The sequence below is a fragment of the Globicephala melas genome, chromosome 9 (genome assembly GCF_963455315.2).
Source record: "Globicephala melas chromosome 9, mGloMel1.2, whole genome shotgun sequence".
NCBI lineage: Eukaryota > Metazoa > Chordata > Mammalia > Artiodactyla > Delphinidae > Globicephala > Globicephala melas.
The window spans coordinates 30,855,394-30,869,400 of record NC_083322.1 but is presented as its reverse complement, the minus strand read 5'-3'; positions in this window follow the sequence as shown (position 1 = coordinate 30,869,400).

Here is a 14,007-nt window from a genome sequence, read left to right as displayed (position 1 = left end):
CACTTTTTTTCTGGTGAATAATGGAGGAGTACTCACGGAGACATCCTCTGGATATAGAAAAAATTAAATGGGTACCAATGAGATGTCAGTAAGAGTTTATGTTTCTATGCTTAATAAACTCTCCCTACCTTTAACAGTTTTGCTACTTTAAAAAAAAACCCTACAAATTCTAAACTGTCAAATGATTTATTTTTTCTGCCAAGTATTTTTTATTTAACTCAATATTTTGAACTAACACTAATGTTTTGTTTCAGTACATATTGTTGTAGAAAAGAAGCAGCTATGGCCATGTGCATTAATTTGTACCTATAACCTCATGGAGAAAAGAATGCAGGGTGATCATCCTCTGGGGAAGTGGTATCCTCAAATGCACCTTGAACAAAAGGAGTACAACATGACTAGTACATGTTCACTGTCATGGATCTTGTTCAAAAGTTACTTGAAAAAATTGTCAATGTTTTTCCACTTAAATAAATTTCTCTAAGATCTCACTAACAAATCAATTATAATCTGTATATTTTAGTCTTGTATTTTGCATAATCCAAACCTTTTAAAATCTAAGCTGGAATCTTAGGATAGAGTTCTGTTTGATCCTTAAAATGTATCAAAATAGATGTCCTGATTAGTTTGATGAGTGGATGAATGTAAAATATCTAATTGTATCAAATGTATGTTTACGATGCTGTGCATCTTGAAAGAACTAAATCCAATTGTTAAATCCACTTGTGGGCACTCTGATTTGAGAAATTCTAGGCTATAACCACAACGACATAGTAAAACAAACAATATTGAGTAATAGTTACTAAGCCCTGTGCTAAACAACTTTTATACATTATTTAAATATTATATCAGTCTTTATGAATACATTTTTTTCCCATTTTACAGATCACAAAACAGAGGCTTTTAAGTAACTTGCCCAGGACTACACAGTAAGTTCTGGAGCTAGAAATCTAACACAAATATGTCAAACTTGAGATAATTCATCAATCAAAAAATAATTTTAAAGGAAGATAGAACATTTTTCAAATAGTACACTATGCTAACATGTCAATTATCCAATCTGGGACTTCCCTGGAGTTCCTGTGGTTAAGACTCCACACTTCCACTGCAGGGGGCAAGGGTTCAATCCTTGGTCAGGAAACTAAGACCCCACATGCCACGTCACGTGGCCCAAAAAATAAAACAAACAATACAGGACAAAGTTTATTTCTATTTAAAAATAATTATCCAATCTGATGTCTCCCAGAGGCACTCAGTAAAAATAAACCCAACTCCTTTCATTACTATGCCAAAAACACTAGATTTACTACTTACTAACAGCATTCTTTATTCATGGGATTAGAACGAAAATTATGATAGCTACAAATAAAAATGAAATTCTGTCTTTGTCCACAGTAAGCTTACAATCCATCTAAAAATAGCATGATCTGGAGTATTCAGATAAACTTTTCTATATTTATGATTAAAATGCTATACATAGGCTTTTGTACTTATATTACAATATAATAATTGGGGGAGGGAGTTGGAGGAGATTATGTCATGCAATGCATCCAAATAATGAAGAGAAATATTTAATTAATCCTGGGTTACTAAGCCTGCAAGTCTCCCCTGTCCAGGAGGTTTAGTGCAATGGGTCCTCTTTTCCTTTCAATGTATTTTAATTGTTTCCAACCTGAATCCTTCATTTGCTGAGTGGTTGTTATATTATATACAAAGATCACTGGAGCCAAACAAATCTATGAGTAATGCAAAACATTATTTCTCAGACCATCAATTTCTTGATTGTTAACAATGTAGAGAAAATACTTGTTACCACTGGCATGAGGTTAAGTGAGGTAATGGCCATAACACATCTAGGACAGTGCCAGGAACTCAATAAAGTATGTATCAGTCAGGTCAGGCTGCCATAACAAAGTATAATAGACTAGGTAAAACAACAGAAATTAATTTTCTCACAATTCTGGAGGCTAGAAGCCCAAGACCAGGGTGCTGGCTGATACGGTTCCTGATGAAGGTTCTTTCCTGCCTTGTAGGTGGCTGCCTTTTTGTTGGGTCCTCATATAGTAAAGAGAGAGAGAGAGGGTGGGGGGAGACTGCTCTCTTCCTTTTCTTATAATCTTATTACACCACCAATTTATTGGCTTAAGATACCATCCTTATAATCTCATTTAACTTTAATTACTTCCAAAAAGCCCTATTTCCAAATACAGTCACCCTGAGAGTTAGAGCTTCAACATATGAATTTGAGAAGGGGGAAACACAATTCAGTCCACTGAACATCTACCTCTAGTATTAAAAAATAATTTTTAAAGGCACTCTATAGTACAAGCTACACTTTTTAAAAAATAAATTTATTTATTTTATTTATTTGTTTTTTGGCTGTGTTCATTGCTGCGTGCAAGCTTTCTCTAGTTGTGGTGAGCGGGAGCTACTCTTCGTTGTGGTGTGTGGGCAGTGGCTTCTCTTGTTGCAGAGGATGGCCTCTAGGCACGTGGGCTCAGTAGTTGTGGTTTGTGGGCTCTAGAGAGCAGGCTCAGTAGTTGTGGTTCATGGGCTTAGTTGCTCCATGGCATGTGGGATCTTCCCAGACCAGGGCTTGAACCTGTGTCCCCTGCATTGGCAGGCAGATTCTCAACCACTGTGCCACCAGGGAAGCCAGTACAAGCTACATTTTTGTCTCAGTTAATGGAGATTTTGTGGTATATTTTTGATCATCTTTCTTTTTTTTTATTGGAGTATCACTGCTTTACAATGTTGTGTTAGTTTCTACTGTACAGCAAAGTGAATCAGCTATATGTGTATATATATATATATCCCCTCTTTTTTGGATTTCCTTCCCATTTAGGTCACCACAGAGCACTGAGTTCCCTGTGCTGTACAGTAGGTTCTCATTGGTTATCAATTTTATACATAGTATCAACAGTATATATTGTCAACCCCCATCTCCCAGTTCATCCCACCCCTAGATCATCTTTCTGCAAGGCCCATTAGACAAGTTGGCCTGATTAAATTCCATGTCCTCTATGGGTTTATTTGTAAGCAACCAAAGGGGACTTTTCTTCCTTTATGCTCTTAACTCTCTGAACTGTGTTTGACATGGTTGAACATAGTGTCCTTAGAAGCCAGATAGAGCCACTAATAGGACTATTTGGCATAGTGGCTGGGGTGTAATTGCTTTTCAGTCCTACGGATTTACTAGGAGACTATTACTGCTCTATTAGAGTGATTTTAGAGCTGGCTGTTTAAACAATGAAATTTTCTCAAAATAGGCCTTTACTGACAATTTTCCTCTTTAAAATTGGTGTTTCTGTCTCCATGAATTCAGTTTTCTTTTCTCTTTTTAGGTGGCTCATGGCTGTCAGATTTCTTTCAGAGATGCTGCAAAGGTTCGAGTGTAGTTTTCATCCTCTCTTCATTACTTCAAAATGATGCATAATATGAGGAATGGGTTTTTCCAGATAAAATATAGCAAAGGAAATGTGTGTGGGTGTGTGTGAGAGAGAGAAAGGGATGGAGGTGGGGAGGAGGAAAGAGAGGTGGGAGAAAAGGTGGGAAACAATGGAAAGAAGAGAAAGATAATGTATAGAAAAATATATTCACATAGACAATAGCCCAGAATTATCCAAACTGATGAAAGATATTAACCCTCAAATTTCAGAAGCTCTATAGACTCAAGTATGAAAAATACAATGAAAACTATACCTAGACACATTATGATCAAATTAGTGACAAATACAGACAGAAAAAATGCAAAATCAGCCAGAGGAAGTAAACATATTTCCTTCAGGGAAAAAAATAATAATTTTGAGATGTGGCATCTCAACAGAAATAGTGGAAGACAGAAAATAATAGAATGCTATGTAGTTCAAAGAAATTAATTTCAATTCTAAATGGAATATGTCCTCCCAAAATAAGGGCAAAATAAAAACAATTTCAGGTAAACAAAAATTGAGAGAATTCATTGCCAGTAGATATATATTATAAAATACATTAAAAAGATATCAGGTAGATACACAAAAATATTGAAAAGAATAAGGAGCCAAAGAAGAGCAAATGTATGGATAAACATAAAGTAACACTGACTGTACAAAACAGTTCTGGTAATATATTTTGATATTTAAAATACATATAGAAATGAAATGTGTGTTATAAATAACAAAGTATGAGAGAAGATGACATAGAAGTAAGGTTATTTATATGTAATGTAATAATGTAAAGTTACTATGTTATTTGAGAAGTGGTAAAATTATTAGTCATGAAGGCATTTTGTAATCTATAAAGTTAGCACTAAATAAACAGTAAAAATTTGTAAGTAGTGAATGGCTTAATAAGTGGGCAGGGGGAGAAATAGAATAATAAGAATATTGATTAATCCAAATGAAGTCAAGAAAAAGAGAGAGATAAAAAGAATGCAAAGCATATAAATTCAGTAGAAAATAAATAATAAAATGCTATATAGAAACCCATATACTTCTAATCTAAATGGACTAAATACTCCAATTAAAAGATTAAGATTGTAGGGGCTTCCCTGGTGGCGTAGTGGTTGAGGGTCCGCCTGCCGATGCAGGGGACATGGGTTCGTGCCCCGGTCTGGGAAGATCCCACAGGCCGCAGAGCAGCTGGGCCCGTGAGCCATGGCCGCTGAGCCTGTGCGTCCGGAGCCTGTGCTCCGCAATGGGAGAGGCCACAACAGTGAGAGGCTCACATACCGCAAAAAAAAAAAAAACAAAAAAAAGTTTTGCTAATGAAAGAAGTCAATCACAAAAGACCTCATTCTATTCATACTAAATGTCCAAAACAAGGAAATGCTTAATGCTGGGGGATGGAGAATAGGGGTGATGAATAAAGGGTATAGGTTTTTTTTGAGGTGATAAAATGTTCTAAGTTGACTGTGGTGATGTTGCACATATCTGAGAATATACTAAAAAACCATTGAGTTGTACATTTTAAATGGCTGAATTGCATGGTACGTGAATGCACCTCAATAAAGTAGTAAATAAATGTAATTAGAATTTCTGTCTCTAGCCTAATTTCTTACTAATTCCAAAACATTGATTCAATTATACAGATGTACGTTGAGAATGACTTCATTGAGATGCCACCAGTAATTTACGTTTTTGAATATGTTTCCCTTTCACATCTCCACTCCATTTCATTCAGGTAGCCAGACATTTTTTCCTTCTCACCTACTAGCAGGGCAGAAAGTCAAACAGCAACATCCTTCCAAGTTCCAGTTATCCTTAATACTGAGCTCCTGGAATGGGTTATTAAGTAGAGGCATTGAGGGAAGGAGCAGCAATATGGAATGCAAGAGATATCCCCTTACTGAGAAGGGGAAAGTGGTCCATAGGCCTTGTAGGTATTGTAAATTTGGCAAGGAGGATGAATGGATCTATGGAAAAGCTAAGAAGCTGTACCCTAAGCACCATTTCCCAGCCTCAGTACCCAGGCATAGCACAGAAGAATCAGCACTTCAACGAATCATATGTGCCAGGCCTTCTATTACCTCAATGGTAATCAGTGTGGACCAAAGGAGAATGCTTCCATCTCTGGTTTTGTTTTGTTCTGCAGATATTTCAGAACTTTTGGTGAGCATAGGTGAACAGGGAGCTCCAATAAGACTTAGAGCACATTTTCTAGCAATGTAGCATGATCAGATCTCAGAATAAACTTAATTTGGTTTAAAATAAAATTTTAAAAATGTAACACTGTTTTGCATATGCCAACGGCATACGTGTTTCAAGGACTGGATTCCTGGCACTATATTAAGTAATACTCAGAATAACAAAACATGGGCTTTTTTCTAAAAAATTCACATTATAACCTAATAGACAAAAATAATCATGATACAACATGGCAGTATTATAAGAACTTTCACTAACCATAAGAGTTACACAGGGTTTCATTGCTAAAGAGGACTCACAAGACTACAAAGACCAATGCTTACAAATGGATGGTTTATTGAAGGAAAAGGATATAAATGGTAACAGCATTAGAGTAAGGATATTCATAATTGCTAAGCTGCCTCACAGCAAGGGGTACAGAGAAGCCAGGACCAGCGCTCTTTTGTTCTCTCTCTCTCCTTCTCTCTTTCTCTCTCTCTCAAGGTTCATGGGGCACAACAAAATCAGGGAACCCAAAATGGAACCTTGAACAGGGTTTTTTTTAATACCCTGCTGGTCATATACATTCTTGCTATGTATCTCTCCCCAGTGTAGAATCACCCTAGGGTCTCACTGAGATCAGGAGCAAATCATGAATTTCACTGTTCTCAATAAGCAATGCTGATGAGCTGGTGCAAATTGCCGCCAAACTGCTTTGTGTGTGACATCTTTTCCTTGATTATATCTAACTTCATATCAGTGATATAAATGTCATTATCTCATTTTAAAAAAGAGGAAAATGGAATAAGAACATGGCTTAAGGGCCATGTTCAAATAATATATAAACTGGAATTTTAATCCATGTCCCTGAGATTTAAGAATCTTTTCATTTATTTAATTTAAAAAATTAATTTTTTTATTATGTGCTGCTCCCCTCCTTCTCTTTTCCTCTCTTCTTCATAATAGTTAACACAGTTAAATTTTTATATTCATTTGTGCAATGCTTTGATTAACATAGATGGTGCAGTTTACTGAACATGCCTCTTGATCTTCACTTCTGTCTTCTTCCTATCCAGATCGTGGGACAGAGTTATATGTGGTGGGATAATTATTGAGAAATTAATTTATCATTTGCTCCTATTACTCTAGATGTCTGGAAGGAATGGGAGATGTTCTTAAATCTTATTTTCCAGAAGGTAACTAACGCTTTGGGTTTCCCTTGGGATCTGTTAATGATAGTAGTGTCCAGGACTTCTGAAAAAAATTTTAGCTCAAACTATTCTATTGCTTTAATTAAATAAACAAACAAAATCAAAAAATAAAAGCAACCTAGGTAGGGAGGTGTGAATGCAAGCAGAGGGGTGTCTTGAGAGTTTCTCACAATGACTAGGAATGGATTGGAATTTTGAAGGACTCTCACCCCGTTGGGAGATCATGCTCCCTCATAGGAGAACGGAACCTTGGAAGGGGGTCACTGTGTGGTGCTGCCTCCTTGGTAGCTGTATTTGGTCCTTCAGTTCTCAGCTCTGAAAAAATAACTGAATTCAATCCAAGCACAAAGGCAGCAGAGTGGCCATTGTCAAGGGCCCTGGATCAGTAGCACACCATTAAGAATTTGTGTGAGTAGACAAAAAGAGGGTCTCCCTACTGGGATTTTAAGTGGGATTCTAGAGAATATATAATCTCTTCCACCTCACCCTAAAGTCTATGACTGAAAAGTAATTTCATCCTATCTTTCCATCAAGAGAGTATGTAGAGCAGGTTTAGCAAGGTTTCAGAAGATAAAGGGGTAAACATTAAGGTGCATAAACCACAGTACTTAATTATATTCAGCTAATTCTTTCTTTAAAAACAACTGTAAAGAAAACTTGACATGGATATGCTTTACTAAACTCTCATTACTAATTTTAAGTTTGCTATACTATTTTCATCAGAGTTGCATACTGTAATAATTTGCTAGGTCTGCTATAACAAAATACCACAGACTGGGTGATTTAAACAACAGAAACATGTTTTCTCATGGTTCTGAAGGCTGGAAGTTCAAGATCAAGGTGTTGGCAGGTTTGCCTTGCAGATGGCCATGATCTTGCTCTGTCCTCACTGGGCCTCTTTCTCTGTGTGCCTGTGTATTCTTTGTGTCTCTTTATCTTCCTATAAGGAAACCAGTTGTATTGAATTAGGGCTTCATCCTTGTGATCTCATTTAACCTTAATTACCTCTCTGAAGGACCTGTCTAAAAATATAGTCACGTTAGGCGTTAGGGCTTTAACATATGAATTTTGGGAGAATACACTTTAGTCTATAACACTTATTAAATGCTTCATTAAAATATCATGGAGTTTAAAGACTCTTACAGAAGGGTCCTGTATGATGTGCTGAAACACAAATATTGTCAACATAGATTACCTCCAGATGATCACATTTTGCTTTGTTATGCTTTGTGTGGAGGAAAAGATAGTCAGTTATACAGCACTGAAATTTCTATCAGCCTTTCTTTTAACTTTGTCAGTCTCAGAAGTAATATAAAGCAGACATTCCCTGATGTGAAGAGATTAAGGAATCCCTGTGCATGGCCACTGCAGAACTTACTTGTCATGTATACTTTCACCATATTTCATTTTATACAAAAATCTATGTGTAGTAATGCATATTTTAGATAAGACAAGTTTCAAGAGCCTCATAATTACCATTTCACTGATATTTTCTTGCCACTCTTGTAATAAATGACTGTGTTAAATGGCAATTGTGCCATGATTATATGACATCTTTTGTAACATTTACAGCCATAAAGTACATAATGATATTTTTTTCTTTCAGATACTTAAATGGAAGAGTCAGTGCTTCCAGATGATGGAAATAATTTCTAATATAATTGGTGAAAGTGAATTCATTTCAGTTTTTAAGTGAATAATTTGTGGAGGTGTAATAAATAAATATGAGAGCAGTTCTCAATTAGTCACTGCGTAAATATCTATCTAGGTTAAACCATAATCTTCATTTCTTCTAAAAATATACTCATTGATATTCAACAGAATGCAGAGAACTTCTGAGTAATCTTGTCCCATCAGTGAGTCTCTAAAGTTCTTTTGTGTTTGTCATCAAAACTTTTTATCCTAGTTGTACTTCTTGATGTAATTATATAATTTAATTAAATATTATAGAACAGTGAACTCTGAATTTGAAACAGAGTTATTTCTATGAAATAACTGAGTTGAATATTTTGGAATTACACCAAAAACTGAACTGCTAAAACTTGATGTTAAATTAATATTGATACAACTTTATAAATTTGGATAAATCATAAAAATCTAGGCTTATCTACTCCTATTATTTCATACTGTTTTCCATTTTTCTCTAAAGGAGCTGAAAATAGAAAATTGGAATGAATTTACAAGTAAAATAATTAAATTAGTATTAAAATTCATTCCACAAATAAAAGTCAAGTCCAACCAAATATAAAAAGAAGAAATAATACTAGATCTTTATAAATTCCTTCAGAGAATAGAAGAGGGAAGATACTTCCAAACTCATTCAGTGAGGCCAGTATTATGTTGATCTGAATAACTACATTAAAATATTATGAATGTCAATGCTCATCACTAATAATTACATACAAAAAGGAAATTATTATTTGCTTAACAGTTGATAGAATAGATAATTATGTTAGTGGAAATAGATTAAAAATAAAATCTGGATTAGAATGATAGAATGTTTTATAATACCATGTTTTCAACAAATAAGTATACATAATTTCCAAGTTGAGATCGCTATAATTAGCTCTTTCCCCATCCACGTATCCCAATCAAACGACTATCTCTATAATATTCTTGTCAAATTAATCTTAATGCAGGACATCTGAACCCTTAAACTACCTAAGTATCAATGATATTTATATTTATATTTTAAGAAGCCCTCAATGATCTTTATAAAATATCTCCTAAATTATGAATTAATAAGAAGTTACAGACCATATGAGTGCTAATTTACATGACTCAAGTTTTTTTCACATCTATTTCTGAATATTAAATTGAATTCACAGAGTTCTATTATAGAAAATTAGTGATCATTACTAAATGAATTTTGGTGAATGCTATTTTTATTTAATATGCTTCTTGAGTTTAGAGACAGTGAAACTAAACATTAGATTAAGGTACAATGATTAATTATATTATTAATAAAGATGCATAACGAACATATTAAGAATTGTTTGCTTCACTTTATGCATTCTACATTTCAGTGTTTTACATTAATATCTGTTTTTCTAACTCTGATATCTTCCAACATAGAATTAAGCATATTTTGCAGTCACTCCAGTGTGACAAGCTGTGACATAAGAGTTACTGAACTCTTTGTATTTTATTAGTCTCAGCCTTCCTGTTTAGGTCTTTGTTCCATAGGATTCAAAAATAGGCAATTGTTGGTATGAGTCTTCAGACAAAAGTGTTAAGATAGCCCTATACGAAAGACATGCTTAAAATATATTAGCTTTTTTTAAAAAAAATTTGTATTGGAGTATAGTTGATTTACAATGCTGTGTTAGTTTCAGGTGTACAGCAAAGTGAATCAGTTATACATATACATATATCCACTCTCTCCTTTTTTGTTTTAGATTCTTTTCCCATATAGGCCATTACAGAGTATTGAGTAGAGTTCCCTGTGCTATACAGCAGGTTCCTATTATCTATTTTATATATAGTAGTGTGTATATGTCACTTCCAATCTCCCAATTTATCCCTCTCCCTCCCTTATTCCCTGGTAACCAAGCTTTTTGTACAAGCTGCATTGGCAAAGTCATTTCAAATTTTAATGGATGAGGGTGGCTTGTGAAATGCACTTGTCGAAGAAGGTCTTCTAGGGTAGTTCCAGAAAATGGACAGATATATACACAGTCAGTCAAATACTTAAGTCATACTTAAGTAAAAATGACAGTATCTCTTGGAATATGTCATATATAAGACCTCAGTCATATGTATTATGGGAACAGATTCTTATTTTATGCCTCTTTACCTTTTCTTCCAGTGAATCATAATAAATATTGCCTATAGTCAGTTATGTCATGAAAAGAAGTAAAAATTTCATTGTTTAAAAAATAAACATGAATTTAGTTGAAAAATGAATTGCTTCTACACACTGAATGATAAAGAAAATACTCAAATGTATTTTTATATGTAAATATTCTATTACATCTTTATACTTAGGATTCAGATATATAAATCAATCCAAATCTGCTGTTTTCCTCAAAAGCAAAAACTAGCTATGTTCCAATTGCTTCATATAAAAACATGTTCAGGGGAATTCCCCAGCAATCCAGTGGTTAGGACTCAGCACTTTCACTGTGGTGGCCCGGGTTCAATCCATGCTTGCAGAACTAAGATCCCACAAGCCACACGGTGTGGCCAAAAATAAAAACAACAAAAACAATGAAACAAACATGTTCAGGGATGAGCTTACAGGGACAATGAGTGAGAATACAGTTCAAACTCATAGGGATTTTTCAAGTAAAAATATAGTTGTCACAAAACATAGATGAAGAATTCAATAAAAACAATATTTGTATTACTACACACACAAATTATGCTGTTCAAGAAATAAATCTTTTGAGTTACAATGAAGAGGACTCTATAAAAAGTAAATATATATATGTATATGTGTGTGTGTGTGTGTGTGTGTGTGTATTTCATTAGAGCAAAATAACTTTCAAATACAAAAGATACTTGAAGTGGAAAGAGTCTGCCAACAATACTTTCAAAGTTAAATGAATTACTAGAATTGACTGGTTTTTAACAAGTCAGATTTTATTGAGAATCCAGAGTCTTGTGAACTGGCATCAATTTACAGGTTGGGGTGTGGGTGGACTGGTCAATCTTGAATTTTCTTGGTGCTGTATGTGTAATGTTAATAAAAATTATGGCTTCATTAATGATGGGCCTCCAGTGTGATGCTCACTGCCAGAAGCAGCCTCTTTACGATATCTGATAATTTGGTTCTGCCACCGAGTTCTTGAGAAGGCTGCTGAAGCAAGTGCTAGACCTGCAGAAATGGCCACCTATTTCTCATGCTCCAACAAGTTTCCAGCCTGATCTGACAGTTTAGAAGGAGTAATATCCTATGGACTAAAAATAACACTCATCATTTTCCCAAAAGGAACCTGAAAACAGGCCTATCTACATAAAATTAGAAGTGTGTAATATTATTCAACCAATCTCTTGCTTAGCTAATTAAAGCAACATCTTTAGGTAAACTATTATTTTCCACTTAAAATGAGATAAGTGAATTCAAAGACTAAAAACCCAATTTATCTTGTAACTGTACCTCACAATCATATCTGTGTATGTATTGTACAAGTTTCTTTATTTGTATAGTAAATGTGCATTTCATCGTGCAGCCCACTTGCATTCAACACAGAATAAGTCTTTACAGCAATTCTGTAGCTGTACTCTAAGTCCAAATAAAGCATGTAATTACAATAAAAAACCCTTTATACTTGCTTGGGTTTTAACAATGCATTAAATTAAAAAGGCAGCTTACCCTGAGAAAGGTAATCTCTGGGGAAAGGGGGAAGTTTTTAATAAAAAGTAATGCACTTTTAGTGAAGCAGCTAACTATTGATGCTACTACTGGGCACTTGTGTTACCAACAGCCAATTTCATAGACTCTCTGTTGAGTAAAATCCAGTTTTAAGATTTATAATGCAATTGAGTTTTGTCAAGAGCAATAAGAGCTGGACACAGTTGGAAGTGACCTGGAAATCACCAAGCAAAATCTCCACTTTTAACCAAAGAGAAAATCGATACCCAGAAAGGTCAAAGGAGTTTTCCAAGTTTATACAATTACTTACTTACAAGATAAGGGTTAAATTTCAAACCACTGACTGTCAGTGTTTTTGTTCTAGCAGAAAGATACACACTGTAAGGCATAAACATAATATAATGGTAAATTATGCCTTATGTAGAAGGTGGTAAGAGTCATGCGGAAAGAAAAGAATTAAGCAGTAAGAGAAATATTGAGATTGTCAAAGTTGAGAAAAAGTGAGGTAGGGGTATACTGCAGTACCAACTAGAATAGTCAACATTTTCATCACTGAGAAAGTGACATATGAGCAAGGACTTCAGAGAGATGTGAGCTAGCAATGCAGAAACCTGGGGAAGAGTGTTTAGGTTAGAGAGAACTGATAAAAGAAAGGCCCTTCCTTAGTGCAGGGACTGTCTGGTTTGTGAAAATGCTCCATAGCCAGTGTGACTAAAGTGGAATGACTGAAGGGGAGATGAGATCATGCAGGATGATGGAAGAGAAGTAGGAACCATTGAAGAGTTTTGAATAATGAAATTATTGGACTTAGTTTCAAAGTAAACCTAGTTTCAAAGTAAACCTTCTAGCTACTGTTTTTTAAAAAAAGTTGATAGAAGGACAAGAGCAGAAATAGTGAGACCTGCCAGGAGTAGTATGGTGATATATGATGGTAGTTTAGACCTGGGTGATAGCAGTGATGAAAGTAGATGGAATTCTCAATATATTTTCCAGCTAGATCTAATAATGGCTAGATTAGATATAGTATGTGAATGGCATGTGATACTGTTGACTCAAAAAAGCAGAGTCAACAGTGACATCAAAATATATGGCTTGAACAACTGGAGAGACAGAGTTGCCACCTAGGGATGAGGAAAACTATAGGAAGGCAAGCTTTAAGGAGCAAGATCAAGACTTCAGTTCTGGTTCATTCATTTGACCTCCAAATTGAGATGTTGAGTAAACAACTGGAGACATGAGTTAGGATTTAGGAAATAAGTGTAGAATGGAGATGTATATTCAGACATTTGGGGCATACAGATGTTACTTAAGCCCAGGGACTGGATAAGGTCTCCAGAGAATGAAAGTAGATAGCGAAACAAAAAGATACAAGAACTAAGTCTTGGAAAATTGATATTTAAAGGATTGAGAGAAGAAGAGGAATCAACACAGGCAAATAAAAAGGAATTTCCAGTGACTAGGAGGAAAACCAAGAGAAAGATGTGTCCTGGAAAGCAAGGTAAGAAAGTCTTTCAAAGATAAGGAAGTGAACAAGTGTGGCAAATGTTGATAGGTCAAGGCTGGTGACACTAAGAGATAACTTTAAAATAAGCTTTAAGGAAGTTAGTGTTGACTATGGGAAGAGCAGTTACAGTGGTGTTACAGAAAGAAAAGCTAGAATGCAGTGGTTGTATAAGAACATATTCATCAACCTATTCTATCAAAAATAAGATATCATTGATTTTTTCTATTGTTTTCTTCATCTCTATTTCATTTATTTTTGCTCTGATATTTACAATTACTTTCCTTCTGCTAACTTTAGGTTTTGTTTGTTCTTCCCTAGTTGCTTTAGGTGTAAGGTTAGGTTGTTTATTTGAGATGTTTCTTGTTTCCTGAG